Consider the following 16506-nt stretch of genomic DNA (forward strand, 5'->3'; position numbering starts at 1 on the left):
CTGTTTCTGCATTTGAAATGCTTTAAGGCAAAAGGTTCAACTGCATTTCATATATGCCTATTTAATACTGTTTTCTGACTCTGCTTTCGAAATAAATACTTCAGGTTGGAGTTAAATATCCCAGCTGATGGACCTTTATCTTAGCAAGCACATTGGTATTTTGGGTTAGTTTTAATGGAATGTTGCTGGCAGATGTTTTATCGAGGTTAATAATTTCATGAAATCAACGAGAGTTATTGGCAGTAACAGTATTGAAGAAATTGTATAGGACTGATAATGGAAAAGTTAGATTTAAGAACAAGTGGTCAAATAGATTACAAATGATTAATAAAGTGTGGAGCTGGATGAACACAGCAGGCCAAGCAGCATCTTAGCCCCATTATCTATGATTACAAATAATAATTATTGGTTAAATTAAGACCAATACAATGTTGGGTGTATAGATGCTTATTCAGAGTGGCAGAAGGTAGGAAGTGAAGTTGCACAAAGATCAGTGCATTAACAATTTTGCCTTTGGACTTGAGTGCCGTTTTGAGACTTGGAACCAACCTCAGTTGGGGGAAGGATTGGGGTCTTAAGGGCATAGCTAATACTAAGAATAACTGCAGATAATTACATAATTATGTTAAATGTTAAGAATGAGTAGAAATGTGCAAATGAATTGAGGTACAAAATTTTGGTAGAAATATGGACCCCATTTATTACTTGAAAGGCGTGAGGCTAAAGGAAAAAGTCTCTAGTACAAATGCATCAATGACTCAACGTTGCACTTCAAGTCACCTGGTCCATCTTTAAAGAAAGCAACTGTTTTTGTTTCCTTCGAGAAGGATAAAATTGAAAAATGTGAAATTATACTTAACTACTTAGACCATAGCCTCCAGGATCGAGAAGCATCGGAGAGAATGCTGGGGATGTTTACACAAACAATGTCGGAAATACATTGGTAGAAATCGCAGAAAAAGGATCGGTCTCTTGAAAAAAGAAGTCTGAGTGGTGATTTAAAAGATACATTGGAAATAATTGAAGGTTTTGATAAAATGAACGCACAAAATTTTTCTATCTACTTAAACTACCAAATCCTACACTCAAATTTCCTGTCCAAACCTATTGACCAAGCTTTATTTGAAGGTGAATTCTTGTTTTAAAATCTGGCTTTTGACCACTACAAATCTTTTTTTACTGCAGTCTTCCATTTTTCCTTGTCTTTGTGACATGTCTTGTGTTTTGTTTATACTTTTAAGGCAATTGATAATTGGAAACAGCGTTTGCACTTCTTTTTGAGTGTGTGAGGCTTGCCTCCAACTGTTCTTTTGTTCTACCTCGTATGGCCAACCTACCCTGCAACTTTTAGTCTGGTACTGTGCCAAAATTGTACAAAATTTGTAAAACAAAGCTGCAAGTGTGTACCACAATTTTAACAAGAAAAGACAAGCACAGAGAGGCATTTTTTTTTTTTTTGTTTTGAACTTGTTCATTCTTGGTTTGAAGCTTCCTTTTAGATTTATTTTCAAAAGGCTACCTTTCACTTGTCTTGCTATATTTTTCTGTGTAAAGAGTGTCAGTTGCTCTCAACTGAAAGTTTCCTGCATGCCTTTGAGCAGGATGCCAAATCTCTCCCTCCCCCACTGGGTACATGGACAGATCGGTTAAAACTAGGTTTGAAGTACGTGAGACCGTGCAGTCCAATAAAAAGGCCAACTATCTGCTGAGGGGTGCCTATTTAAGTAAAAGTCATCAAGTCGACTGGCTGATTTCATGTACTGTAATCTGAATCAGTTGTAATGTTAAAATGCTCTTTCAGGGTATTTACCTTGCAACATGGAAGCTTTATTCACTGACCTCTTACCCATGTGCACAAGAATATGCAAGTAGAAGTTAGAATTCTAGGAATTGTACTAGTTTCAGCTGAATTCGTCAATTTTCAACCATGGTAGAATTGAAAGTTGTAGTGATGTGGCCTCTATAGAAATTCTGTCCAAACATATTTTCCTGTGTAACAAAAGCCTAATTCTGGGCCAATGCGCAAATAGATCCACCTTAGGATCTAACTGGCCATTTTAATGGACTGCATCATCTCATAAATACTGCAAACCTAGTTTTAACCTATCTGCTCACATATCTATTGGGGGAGGGCAAGAGATTTCAAATGCTACTTAAAGGCATTCAAAAAGCTTTCAGTCTAGAGTGACTGACACTTTTTATGTAGAAAAACATAGCAATGCAGTGAAAGATAGCATTTTAAAAGAAAACTTCAACCCAACAATCAGTAACTAGTTCAAATGAAAAATGCCTATCAGTTTATGCTTGTCTTTCCTTGTTCAGGTTGTTACACACTTGCAGCTTTGCTTTACAAATTTTGTACAAGCACACTACAAGTTTAGCACAATACCAGACTGAAACATGCAGGGTAGGTTAACCATGGGGCATAGAACCAAGTCAGTGTTGCAGGCAAGCTTTATAAACTTGATTGGAAACTGCTTCTGCATTTTGATTTTTAAAATCAATCACTTCTAATGTATAAGCAAAACACAAGACGCATCATAATGATGATGAAAAAGGAAGACTTCAGTAAAACAATTGGTACAATGGTCAAAAGCCAGATTTTAAAACCAGAATTCACTTTCAAGTAAAGATTGGTCAACAGGTTTGGACAGGCAATTTGAGAATAGGATTTGGCAGATTATGTATTTGTTGTTTATACTGTAGCAGGGGAAAGGATATGGTGATCCTTAGGCTAATAGCCTTTTAAGGAAAAAAAATTCTCCATGTCCACTTTGCCTCTGGCAGTTCATAGGTTTTGATAGTTACAATGCTTACAAAACATTTGGATAAGTTTTTATGAATGGAAAAGATTTGGAGGGATATGAGGCAAACACAGGTAGGTGGGACTAGTTTGGTTTGGAACTAGTTGGATCTAAAGGTCTGTTTCTCTGCTGTATGGCTCTAGCAGTTATAGGATAGGCTATAATTATCATTGGGATTGAGCAAGTTCAATAGCAGAATTACTTAAAATTAACATTTAGTAGGAAACTTCATAGAGACAACACTCCGTATAAAGTCTGTGACTGAGCAATTTCAGGGCACCAAAACGTCATTGATTTTATTTCTATTTCACATTATTGAAATGCAGCAACAGTTGTGTGTGGGCACCTGTCTTGGGTTAGTAATTTTTGCTTATGCAGCATTAATTTTTGATTTGACAACATTGGTGATCATGTATTATACATAAATGTTTGAACAAGCCTGTGAAAATCTGAAGTAGTATTTTGTATTATTTCAGTTATTTTTTAAAAGCCGTAGCAAGTGATAGCCCTTGACATCAAAGACACATTTGACTGAGTGTGGCATTATGAGAATTCTCACAAAAACTAAAATCAGTGGGTAAAAACCAAAAGAACTGTGGATGCTGTAAATCCAAAACAAACTGCTGAAAAAGTTTAGAAGGTCTGGTACTATCTGTGAAAAGAAATTAGTTAATGCCTGGTGACTGTTCCTCAGAACTGACTTAACTCTGATTCTTCGTCACAGATGCTGCCAGACCTGCTGACCTTTATCAGCAATTTCTGTTTTAAACTCAGTGGGTGTTGGGGGTAAATTCTGGGTAAAAATATTTCTGTAATGTAGGAAAATGGTTGTGTCTGTTGGAGGTCAGTCTTCTTGATATCTCTGCAGCTGTTTCATCAATGACCTTCTCTTCATCATATGGTCAGAAGTGGGATGTTTGCCAATGATTGCACAATCAATCGCACCATTCATGACTCTTCAGATAGTGAAGCAGAATTGTATTTTTAAGTGGAACAACACCTGGACAATATCTAAACTTGATCTAACAAGTGGTAAGTAACATTCATGTTACCCAAATGCCAGGCAATGACCATCTCCAATAAGGGACAATTGAGCTATTCTCCCTTGACTCTCAATGCTGTTAACATCCCTGAATCTCTCATCTCTCACTTCCAACATCCTGGTAGTTAGCATTTACCAGAAGCTCAAATGGACTCACCATGTAAGCACTGGCTACAAGAGCAGGTTAGATGCTAGTAACACTACAGTGTAACTCATCTCTGGAAGTGGTGGTGTGCAATCAACAAGGCAAAAGTCAGGAGTTCAAGCGAATAACCCCCCATTTGCCTGCATGAGTGCAGCTCTAACAATGCTCAAGAAGCTTGACCTCATCCAGCTGAGAGCAACTCACGTTCACCAATACTCAGTTGCCATAGTGTGGACTATCTCAAAAGATTCTGTGCAAAAGTTCATCAAAGATCCTTAGACAGCACCTTCCTAACCCACAACCATTTATGTCTAGAAGGACAAAGGTGGCAGATATATGGAAACACCACCTGTAGTAAGTTCTCCTGCAAGCCACTCACCATCCTCATTTGGAAACATGTTGCCATTCCTTCGCTGTTGCTGGATCCAAATCCTGGAATGCACTCTGTAAGGGCATTGTGGCCAATCTACAACTTGTGGACTAGCTCAAGAAGGTAGTTCACTACCACTTCCTGAAGGGCAACTAGGAATGGGTAACAAGTACTGATCAGCCAGAGATGCTCATGTCCCATGAGTGCGGGGGGAAAAAAAGCTTTGCCCTGGCAGTAGCCATAACAGAACTTTGTTTTCAACTTTACCATTCACAGTCATTAAAACATTGTTTAAGGATGATATTAACCCTCTTCTGAAATTTTTACTTCCTTTCCCATTATTCACACCTCATGGTTATATGATAAATAAAATTTTCTTTGCAGTTTTAAAATCACTTCAGCCATCACTTGGGCAGTACATCATTTTCCTTCCAGGTTAATTTGAGAAGAACAAAATGGAAGAGCAGACTTCTATAGAACATCAGTTAGATCACAGATGGATAACTATTACAGAAGGTATATTGAAGCACTGGAGGATAGATAAATAAAATTTACACAGATATCGCCAGCCTTGACAGGTTTTACCTATCAGGAAATGTGAACAGGCTGGAGCACATTTCTCAAGGAAAGAGATTACGAAGATGACCTCATTGGGATCTTCAATGTCATGGGAAGTGTTGGATAAGGTAGATGTAAGGATGAATTTACATTTACAGTCTAATAGGCCCCATAATATAAGATAGTCTCCAATTATTCCAACAGAAAACATGGGAAAAACTTGCCTTATTCAGTTGCCAGAATGTGGAACTTGCTATCACAGAATGTGGGAGTAACAAATGTGGATACATGAAAGAGGAAGTTAGATGTGCGAAAAACTGGGGAGTAGAAGTAATGATATGCTGATGGTGTAAGCTGAAAAGGTCTGAGAGTAACAATATGTAAAGCATAAACACCAACATGGACCTGTAGGGGCAATTGGTTTTTTTCTGTGCTATAAATAGTTTATAATAGACTATCAATTTGCGTCTATTTAAAGAAGGCAACTGTCCTATGAACATATTTTTATGTATGAACTAAACTACATAGTACCTGTTAATGTTCCAGTGCAAATGTTTCATGATGTCGAATTTACTAAGTGAAGTTAACGAAATGTAATCAATTTTGTACTTTGTGTTTAACTACTGAAAATAGGTCCGATTTCTTCAAACTTTAAATTCTTGAGGAAACTTACAGCTAACGAAGAAAAAAATGTTATCCCTTTAGGTTTTGGTTGAACTTGCAGCAAAAAGGCACCTGCAGATCTCCACAATATTCTCAATCCCATTCCAATGTTGCAATACTGGTAACTATCACCCTATCAACCTCCAGATTCAATGCATTATTCTCCGCCACTTCCACCACCTGCAATCTGACCCCACAAACAAGGATATAGTTCCCTCCCCACCCTTATCAGCCTTCCGAGGGACCGCTTTCTTCACGACTCCCTCGTCCACTCCACCCTCCCCACTAGACCCACCTCCCCTGGCACGTTTCCCTGCAACTGCAGGAGGTGCTACACCTCCCCCCTTACCTCCATCCCTGGCCCCAAGAAAACCTTCCACATTAAACAGATGTTCACTTGCATATTCACTAATGTGGTCTATTGTACCCGCTTGTTCCTGATGTGGCCGCCCCTACGCCGGAGAAACCAAGCAGGGGCTCGGAGACCGCTTTGTGGAGCATCTACGCTCGGTTTGTGGCAAATGACTGCACCTCCCAGTCGCGAACCACTTCAACTCCCCCTCCCACTCCTTGGATGACATGTCCATCCTGGACCTCCTCCAGTGCCACAATGATGCCACCCAAAGGCTAGAGGAACAGCACCTCTTATTCCGCCTGGGAACCCAGCAGCCCAATGGTCTCAATGTGGACTTTACAAGCTTCAAAATCAGAGCCCCCTTCCCCTCCCTCATTTCTGAAGAAGGGTCCAGACCCGAAATGTCAGCTTTTCTGCTCCTCTGATGCTGCCTGGCCTGCTGTGTTCATCCAGCTCCACACCTTGTTAACTACCTGGGAATATGGAAAGCTGCTCAGTTATGACCAATAATCTGAATAAACAAATTAGGAACAGGATAGGCCAATTTTCTCCCTTAGTCCGCTCCAGTATTCAATAACATCACGGCTGATGATCGTGGCCTCTACTGCATATTCCTGTTCTGATAAGCTTTGATCACTTGTTAGTCAAGAATCTATTCACCTCTGTCTCAAGAATACTCAACGAAAAGTAAGAATGTACAGGGCTATGGGGAATGACATGGCAGTGGCATTAGGTGAATTAAATGCTGGCCTGGTCCACTGCCCACACACACCATGAGTAAGCTGTAAAAAGTGACTTGCAAGAATGGCGAAGTAACTATTGTGCAATTTAATGATAATAAAATGTGAGGCTGGATGAACACAGCAGGCCAAGCAGCATCTCAGGAGCACAAAAGCTGACGTTTCGGGCCTAGACCCTTCATCAGAGAGAGTTCTCTCTGATGAAGGGTCTAGGCCCGAAACGTCAGCTTTTGTGCTCCTGAGATGCTGCTTGGCCTGCTGTGTTCATCCAGCCTCACATTTTATTATCTTGGAATCTCCAGCATCTGCAGTTCCCATTATCTCTGAAACTATTGTGCAATTGTCGTTTTAATCGCTACTATAAACAAGAGAGGCCCTCAACTTCAATCTAACCTGCACATTGCCTGAATGAGAAGTCCTTTTTAGGAAATACTTGAACTCAAATATTTCACGTTGAGCAAATGAATAAGAACTGATAAACTACATTTGGAAGTGTTGTTTTGCTCGTCGGTAACCCAGTGTAATAAATTACCTAGCCACAAGGTGGTGTATTTTCCTGCATAGTGGGGAACTTCCCAATCATAAGCTGATCAAGAACGAGAGGGCACAGATTTAATGTGATTTGTGAAACATGATTTTGAGAAAAAAAATTGTTTATGGGAGTGGTTCACACCTAAAATGCACTGAGCGGAAGTAGTGGATGCAGGCTCAAATGAGGCGTTCATGGAGGTAGCAGATGTTTGTTTCTATTCAAAAATTATGCAAAGATATTAAACTTTTGAAAAACTCGTTGAGGAAGTTCCTTTTGCTGATGATTCTACCACAGTAGCTCACTAAACAAGAGATTTTCAGATCATGAAAAATTTTTAGAGGTCTCACAGATTCATAGATTCATACAGCATAGAAAAGGCCCTTCAGCCCATCAAGTCCGCACCAACATAACTACAACTGAAGGTGCGCTAATCCTAATTTCCTGCATTTGTCCCATATCCTTGAATGTTATATCTGAAGTGCTCATCCAAATATTTTTTAAGGGTTGTAAGGTTTCCAGCCTCCACTACACTCCCAGCGGTGCATTCCAGCTTCTCAACACCCACTGAATGAAAAGGGTTTTTTTTCCCAAATCTCTGAAACTCCTTCCCCATACCCTAAAACTATGTCCTCTCCTGATTGACCCCTTAGCCAAGATGAACACCTGCTCTCCATACACCCTGTCCATACCCCTCATAGGTTTGTACACCTCAAACATGTCCCCCCTCAGTCTTTGCTGTTCTGAACAAAACAATCCAAACTTATCTAGTGTCTCTTTACAGCTCAATTTCTCCACCCAAGCAACATCCTGGTGAACCTCCTATGTATCCCCTGTAGTGCTATCACATCCCTCCTGTAGTGTGGTGAGCGGAATTGCACACAGTACTCCAGCTGTGGTCTACCCAACACTCTGTACAACTCCAACGTTATCTCCTTGCCCTAATCTCTATGCCACAACTGATGATAGCATGTGTCCCACATACCTTCTTAACTGTCCTATTCATATAATCTGCCAACCTCAGGGATCTGTTCTTCTAAGTTACCCAATGCACTGCCATTCGTTCAATTCTCACTCATTTTGTTTCTTGTTCCAAAGTGCATCACCTCACAGTTATCAGGATTATATACCTTCTGCCACTGGTCTGCCTGTCTGACCAACCTATCTATAGCCATGTTCTTCACTACTAACTACTCTATCAATCTTGTTGTCATCTGTAATTTCCTTCTTGAAAAGTGGAACGACATTAGCCATCCTCCAGTCCTCTAGCATTTCTCCCACAGCCGGAAGAAAATTAAAAATTTGTGTCAGGGCCCTTGCAATTTCCTGCTTCACTTTCACAGCAGCCTGGGATGCAGTTCATCTGGGCCAGGGGATGAGTCTGTTTTTAAGCCTAATGGAGTGTCCACTACCACCCCCATTTCCTATGTCAAACTGTGCAAGTTCCTCGCAGTCCCTTTGCACGAATTCTCCCTAACCCTGTTCACAAGTCCTTTCTCATGCCCCCCTTTTGCTCTTCCAATTGCTTTCTCTACTTCTATCCTGTACTTCCTATATTCCTCTCGGGCTGCAATTGAATTGCTCCTTTTGGACTTACCAAAAGCCCTTTTCTTCTTTATCCAGTCCTGAATTGTCCTAGATATCCAGGGCTCTCTGAATTTATTGCTCCTGCATTTCCCTCTAAAGGGGACATGTTGGACCCGACTTCTCTCCAGCTCCTTTTTGAATATCTCTCATTGCTCTGCTGTAGACCTACCTGCACGGAGCTGTTTCCAATCAACTGTGGCCAGGTCCTGCTTTATTTAAATAATGTCTGCCTTTCTCCAATCCAAAGCTATCTTTTGCAGGCCATCTTTCTCCTTGTCCAGAACAAATTTGAACCGTACCATATTGTGGTCACCACTGCCTAAATGTTTCCCCACTGCCACATTGAACCCTTGGCTTCCTTCCCCAGAACCAGATCTAGCACTGTGTCATCCCTTGTTGGGCCTTCTAGGTATTGAAACAAAAAGCTGCCCTGGATATATTTGCAAGAAATCCCCTGAACCAAGACTCTATGACAATCCCAATGTATGTTGGGAAAGTTGAAATACACTAATATAATTATCTGATTATTGCTCTTACAGACCCCTGTGAACTGTCTACATATTTGCCCCTCTATTTCTTACTGACTCTTCAGGTGTCTATAATACACTGTCAGTAAACACTAAACCAGCTACACTACTACTGTGCCACAAAAGCCCTTGATACTATGTATTCACCCAACACACTCCTATTCAGGTGGAATTTGAACCGAGGCCTCCAGGCTGAAATGTAGGAACAATACCACAGTACCACAAGAGCCTTAAATACTTTCTAATCATTCTGTTCAGATATATTAGTTATTACACGTCTCTAGATCAGATGGGTCTTGAACCCAGGCTTTCTGGCTCAGAGATAGGGTCACCACCTCAATGCCACAGGAGCCCTGGATATATTCTGATCAGCATGTTCTGAGGTGTTAGTTATTATACACTGCTGGAGCTATGAAGTGGAGGTGGGGGAACGGGGTAAGTGTGGAATCAGAGAAGTATTGTACAGGGTCCTGGTGAATGAACACTTGTATAAGTTTGGTGGTTCATGCTCTTTCACTTTTAGAAACGCAGACTACCTTGATTTCTGTTCTCTAGCAATGGGTTGCTCCCTCTGCTGGCCGTGTAGCCACTCAGCAGCTGACTGACTGCACATTTCCATTATTGTTGTTTGTTGTCAGGGCTTATCCAATTACGCTCTCCCATATCTGTCCGACAAGAAAGGTACTGAACATGCTCATTTCGAGGAATTATCATTTAAAGTACAAATTTGCTGGGCTATGTGGAAGAGCAGTGCAGTGGAACCTATTGACCAGGCCTTTCAAAGAACTCACTTGAACCCAAGTGGCTGAAAGATCTCCATACAGTTTTGACAGACGGAGAGCAACAGTGGTCAAATGGACAGGATGCACATCAATGCACCCAAGTTTTAATAGGTCAGGCATGGATGACAAATTTCCCTCCTTAAAGCCAATTAATGAATCAGGTGGGCTTTCGAAACAATCCGACAGCTTCATTGACCTCTCACGTGACTCGAAACACTAACTCTGCTTTCTCTGCACAGATGCTGCCAGACCTGCTGAGTTTCTCCAGCAGTTTCTGTTTTTGTTGTGATGGTGATCATGGTTTTTGTTGAGCACATATTTCAGAAGCCTACCTCGTTTTTTTACCAGAAGCTAGTTGTTTACTTGGCCTTCTTAAAAGTCTTTCATCATTAGATTGACGCAAAGTCTGCGTATCAAAGATAATTCCTGGAAAGCATGCCTTAAGTTAAAAAATCACATACTATCTACATATTCAAGTAGCAAAAATAATTTGATTCATGGATGCCACCGGGAATAGAACAAATAATTTCTGAAGTCTACAAACTTTCTAGAAGCCTTGGATCTTTTATGATTTCTGTATTGATCTTCTCGTGCCATAGCTGTGCAGTGAAGCAGTCACCCATTCTCTGGATTCACTGCATAACTTTATAGGATCACTCTCATCTTTGTTGAGCAAATACAGCATGATACGTCAGAACTAATTTTAAAACTATTAAGTGAATATATTAATAAGACAACTTCTATTTGTATAGCACCTTTTGCATAGTAAAGTATCCAAAGTAATTCACAGATATATTATCAAACAAAATTTGGCATCAAGTCACATGAGGAGATATAAGACCAAATAGTCACAAGGCTTGGTTTTAATGAGTGTCTTAAAGGAGAAAGCCACTTTGAGAGGTTGAGGGAATGCATTCCAGAGCACAGGGCGGACACCTGTACTGACACAGTTTAATTTGATGGCTCTTATGTTTCAGTACGATCCATAAAGCACTGTGAAAAGTCACAAGAAATTTATTTCCTACTGCACAATTCAAAATATACTGTCTGGGTGCATTACGGCCTGGTATACCAACAGTTCTGCCCAGGACCATAAGAAACTACAGAAGGTGGTGTGCACAGCCCTGACCATCGCGGAAGCCAACGTTCCATCCACATGGGATCTATTTATGCGGCTCACTGCCATGGAAAGGCTGCCAACATCATCAAAGACCCATTGCACCCCGGTATTCACCTCCCACAACCTCTTCTGTCAGGAAGAAGATACAGAAGCCTGAACACACACACGAGCAGATTCAGAAACAGCATCTTCCTGGCTGTTATTAGACCGATGAATGGACTCTCTAGCCGCAAATAATGCTGATCTTGCTAATGTTGATCTCGCCTAGAACATCCCCTGTGCAATGTAACCTGTGTGACTCTGTCTAAGTCTTTTTGATCTGTGCATCCTTTGCTTACTATGATCTGCCTGTACCACACATAAACAAGCTTTTCACCATATTTTGGTACACCTCGCAATAAATAAATCAAATGCTCTACAGCTTCCTGTGAATGCATTCTTCCTCCTTCATTGCTGACTTTTAAAGTCTTCATCTGGATGTTGACTGAGCTTTGTTATCAGTGTTGCAGATTCTTTTAAACATTTTTGAGGAAAATTATACCCAAACACAAAGCATGGGTAAAGCAGCTTATTTATGACACATAAAATGTGAGGCTGGATGAACACAGCAGGCCCAGCAGCATCTCAGGAGCACAAAAGCTGACGTTTCGGGCCTGGACCCTTAATTCAGAGATGAGGGTCTAGGCCCAAAACGTCAGCTTTTGTGCTCCTGAGATGCTGCTGGGCCTGCTGTGTTCATCCAGCCTCACATTTTATTGTCTTGGATTCTCCAGCATCTGCAGTTCCCATTATCACTATTTATGACACATGTTTGTTATTATTCATTTGAAGGATTAGTATCAATAACTTGCAACTACAAAACATTAAGGCCATGTGATCCTCTTTCACTTCTCAGATATGAAGTGGAAATTGAAATAACTCCACAGAGGCCAGAACTCTTCATTTGCACTTGGAAAGTCCTTGACACTGATCCAGCTCCCTCAGAGCCAGCTCTCACAGTGAACAGGTTCTCTGACACTCCTGTTCTTATCTGTCAGCCAGGGATCCCCGATTGATCAAGATTAACAGCACCAATCAGGGGAACTCATATTCTATGAGATCCACATGGCTGACCTCATTACAAATACTACAGAAATACTGTTTCATATTTCTTTGTAAGTTTCTGAACTGTCAGGGCCAGTTTCCCACACTTCATATGATGTTTAAATGCACACCTGGTCTATCCCTTATAGGGTACCAGTCTGAAAAATTAAGCAAGTTGCCAAGTTTTGTTAAGTTGACTTTTTACAAAGCAAATTTCTAACCGAATTATGAACAGTGTGCCTTCAGTTCTGGAATCTCAAATTTTGTGTTTTATTTTAAAGAAATTTTATGGCTTTTATTTTGGCACATATTTGAAAAAACTCAAAGAGACAAATATAATTCTTGATGCAATCAATCTGCAAGTGAAGTCACTTTTAAAAAGATGATTCCTACCAGAAACATTCTCTTGGATTGTTCATCACAGCCAGTGTTTAATTTTCAAAAAAATGGAAAAGAAACATGACTAAGAGAGGTCTGAGCCATTTTAATTTTTATAAAGGTTTGGATTTCATTAAGCTTCTTGGAAGTAATTACAGATGTGCTGTTGGCAAATTAAATTCAGCGATTATAAATATGGTTTAGTACTCAGCAAGACTGATTTTTGCTGAAATGTTTAATCATTAAATAGATCAATGATGAAGTGGAAATGTTTCATTTTTAAGGACCATGTCTTTTTTTAATTTTGTGTCGATAAAACAACAAGGAGGAACCTGATTTTAAAAACACTGAAGTTTTCAGACGTTTGTATGATTTCACAGCAAAGAATTCAATATTCATTGTGAAATCTGTTCGGGTGGCTTTTGTTTCTGCAATGTGCAGTTGATCAGGAGTCGAGGAGTTGTTTACAAGTGAAACTCTGGTTCTGAGCAAACTGAGCAGGTTGGAACTGGAAACAAGTTACAGAGACTCAGACAGGGAGACAGAGAGAAGGACATGGAATTAGACAATTGTTTTCCCCAGCAGAAATTACATTTTTTCTACAGTAAAGTAACTTGAAGAAAACCTGTTGCATTTTCTTTATCAATATCTGTTGAGTTGTGACCTTTGATTTGATAAATCAAAGCATTTTCCAATGCATCAGTTAGTTTGTACTTCTTACAAAGCGAAGAAAACTTCTAGAGGAAGCCAGCTATACACCAAAGGACTGGCTAGCCAAAATAGGGTAAACTCAACATTATATACAAGAAACAAAGATCTCTGAAGTAACTTGATGAACACAGCAGGCCAAGCAGCATCTTAGGACCACAAAAGCTGACGTTTTGGGCCGAGACCCTTCATCAGAAAAGGGGGATGGGGAGAGGGTTCTTAAATAAATAGGGAGAGAGGGGGAGGCAGATTGAAGATAGATAGAGGAGAAGATAGGTGGAGAGGAGACAGACAAGTTGAAGGGGCGGGGATGGAGCCTGTAGAGGTGAGTGTAGGTGGGGAGGTAGGGAGGGGATAGGTCAGTCTGGGGAGGACGGACAGGCCAAGGGGGGTGGGGGCGGGATGAGGTTAGTACGTAGGAAATGGGGATGGGGCTTGAGGTGGGAGGAGGGGATAGGTGAGAGGAAGGGCAGATTAGGGAGACAAGGACAAGCTGGGCTTGTTTTGGAATGCAGTGGGGAAGGGATTTTGAAGCTTGTGAAATCCACATTGATAACATTGGGCTGCAGGGTTCCCAAGCGGAATATGAGTTGCTGTTCCTGCAACCTTCGGGTGGCATCATTGTGGCACTGCAGGAGGCCCATGATGGACATGTCATCTAAAGAATGGGAGGGGGAGTGGAAATGGTTCGCGACTGGGAGGTGCAGTGGTTTATTGCAAACCGAGCAGAGGTGTTCTGCAAAGCGGCCCCCAAGCCGCTTCTTGGTTTCCCCAATGTAGAGGAAGCCACACCGGGTACAGTGGATGCAGTATACCACATTGGCAGATGTGCAGGTGAACATCTGCTTAATATGGAAAGTCATCTTGGGGCCTGGGATGGGGGTGAGGGAGGAGGTGTGGGGGCAAGTGTAGCATTTCCTGCGGTTGCATGGGGAAAGTGTCGGGTGTGGTGGGGTTGGAGGGGAGTGTGGAACGGACAAGGGAGTCACGGAGAGAGTGGTCTCTCCGGAAGGCAGACAAGGGTTGGGATGGAAAAATGTCTTTGGTGGTGGGGTCGGATTGTAGATGATGGAAGTATCGGAGGATGATGTGTTGTATTCGGAGGTTGGTGGGGCTGTATGTGAAGATGAGGGGGATTCTCTTTTGGTGGTTATTGCGGGGATGGGGTGTGAGGGATGTGTTGCGGGAAATGCAGGAGATACGGTCGAGGGCTTTATCGAACACTGCGGGGGGGACGTTGCAGTCCTTGAAGAATGAGGACATTTGAGATGTATGGGAGTGGAATGCCTCATCCTGGGAGCAGATGCGGTGGAGGCAAAGGAATTGTGAATAGTGGATGGAATTTTTGCAGGAGGTGTATTCTAGGTAACTGTGGGAGCCAGTGGGCTTGAAATGGATGTCGGTTTCTAGGTGGTTGCCTGAGACGGAGACAGAGAGGTCCAGAAGGTTGAGGCATGTGTTGGAGATGTTCCAGATGAACTTGAGGTTGGGGTGGAAGGTGTTGGTGAAGTGGATGAACAGTTCAAGCTCCTCTTGGTAGCACGAGGCAGCGCCGATACAGTCATCAATGTAACGGAGGAAGAGGTGGGGTTTGGGGCCTGTGTAGGTCCGGAAGATGGTCTGTTCCATGTACCCTATAAAGAGGCAGGCATAGCTTGGGCCCATGTGGGTACGCATGGCCCCCACTTTGTCTGTAGGAAGTGGGAGGAATCGAAGGAGAAGTTGTTGAGGGTGAGGACAAGTTCGGCGAGGCGGATGAGGGTGTCGGTGGAGGGGGAACTGGTCGGGCCTGCGGGATAGGAAGAAGTGGAGGGGCTTTAGGCCATCTGCATGGGGAATGCAGGTGTATAGGGTCTGGACGTCCATGGTGAAAATGAGGTGTTGGGGACCGGGGAATTGGAAGTTCTGGAGGAGGTGGAGGGCGTGGATGGTGTCACGGATGTAGGTGGGGGGTTCCTGGACCAAGGGGGAGAAAATGGAGTCCAGATAGGGGGAGATGAATTCGGTGCGGCAGGAGCAGGCGGACACAATAGGTCGACCAGGGCAGGCAGGTTTGTGGATTTTGGAAAGGAGATAGAAGTGGGCAGTGTGAGGTTGGGGAATGATGAGGCTGGAAGCTGTGGATGGGAGGTCACCTGAGTTTATGAGGTTGTGGATGGCTTGGGAGATGATGGTTTGGTGCTTGGGTGTGGGGTCATGATCCAGGGGGCGGTAGGAGGAGGTGTCGGAGAGTTGGCATCTGGCCTCAGCAACGTAGAGGTCAGTGTGCCATACGACAACTGCACCTCCCTTGTCCATGTGTTTTATGGTGAGGTTGGGATTGGAGCAGAGGGAGCGGAGGGCTGCATGTTCTGCGGGGGAGAGGTTGGAGTGGGTGAGATGGGTGACGAGGTTGAGGCGATTGATGTCTCGACGGCAATTGGAGATGAAGAGGTCAAGGGAGGGTAGGAGGCCTGGGGGTGGTCTCCAGGAGGCGGACATGTATTTGAGGCAGGTGAAGGTGTCAGTGGAGGGAGTGTTAGGCTCATGGTTAGAGAAGTAAGCGTGGAGGCAAAGGCGGTGGAAAAACTGCTCGATGTCCAGACTTGACTGGTATTCATTGATGTGTGGGTGGAGGGGGACAAAGGTGAGCCCCTTGCTGAGGACTGACTGTTCATCCTCCGTCGGGGGAGGTCTGCGGGGATTGTGAAGACTCGGCAGGGCTCAGTGTGGCTGTATTCTCTGGGGCTGCTGGCTGTGGAGGCTGTGAGCAAAGCAATCATGATCCGGGGGTGGTAGGAGGAGGTGTCGGAGAGTCAGATTGCTGAGGCCAGACACCAACTCTCTGACACCTCCTCCTACTGCCCGCTGGATCATGGAACGTGCAGCTCTTCCCTCCCTCTGCTCCAAACCCAACCTCACCATAAAACCTGCAGACAAGGGAGGCGCGGTTGTAATATGGCACACTGACCTCTACATTGCTGAGGCCAGATGCCAACTCTCCGACACCTCCTCCTACCGCCCCCTGATCGCGCTCAAGCCGCACCTCCATTTCCTACCTACTAATCTCATCCCGCCCCCTTGACTTGTCCGCCCTCCATGGACTGACCTATCCCCTCCCTACCTCCCTACATAC

This window comes from Stegostoma tigrinum, chromosome 13 (assembly GCF_030684315.1).
Source record: "Stegostoma tigrinum isolate sSteTig4 chromosome 13, sSteTig4.hap1, whole genome shotgun sequence".
NCBI lineage: Eukaryota > Metazoa > Chordata > Chondrichthyes > Orectolobiformes > Stegostomatidae > Stegostoma > Stegostoma tigrinum.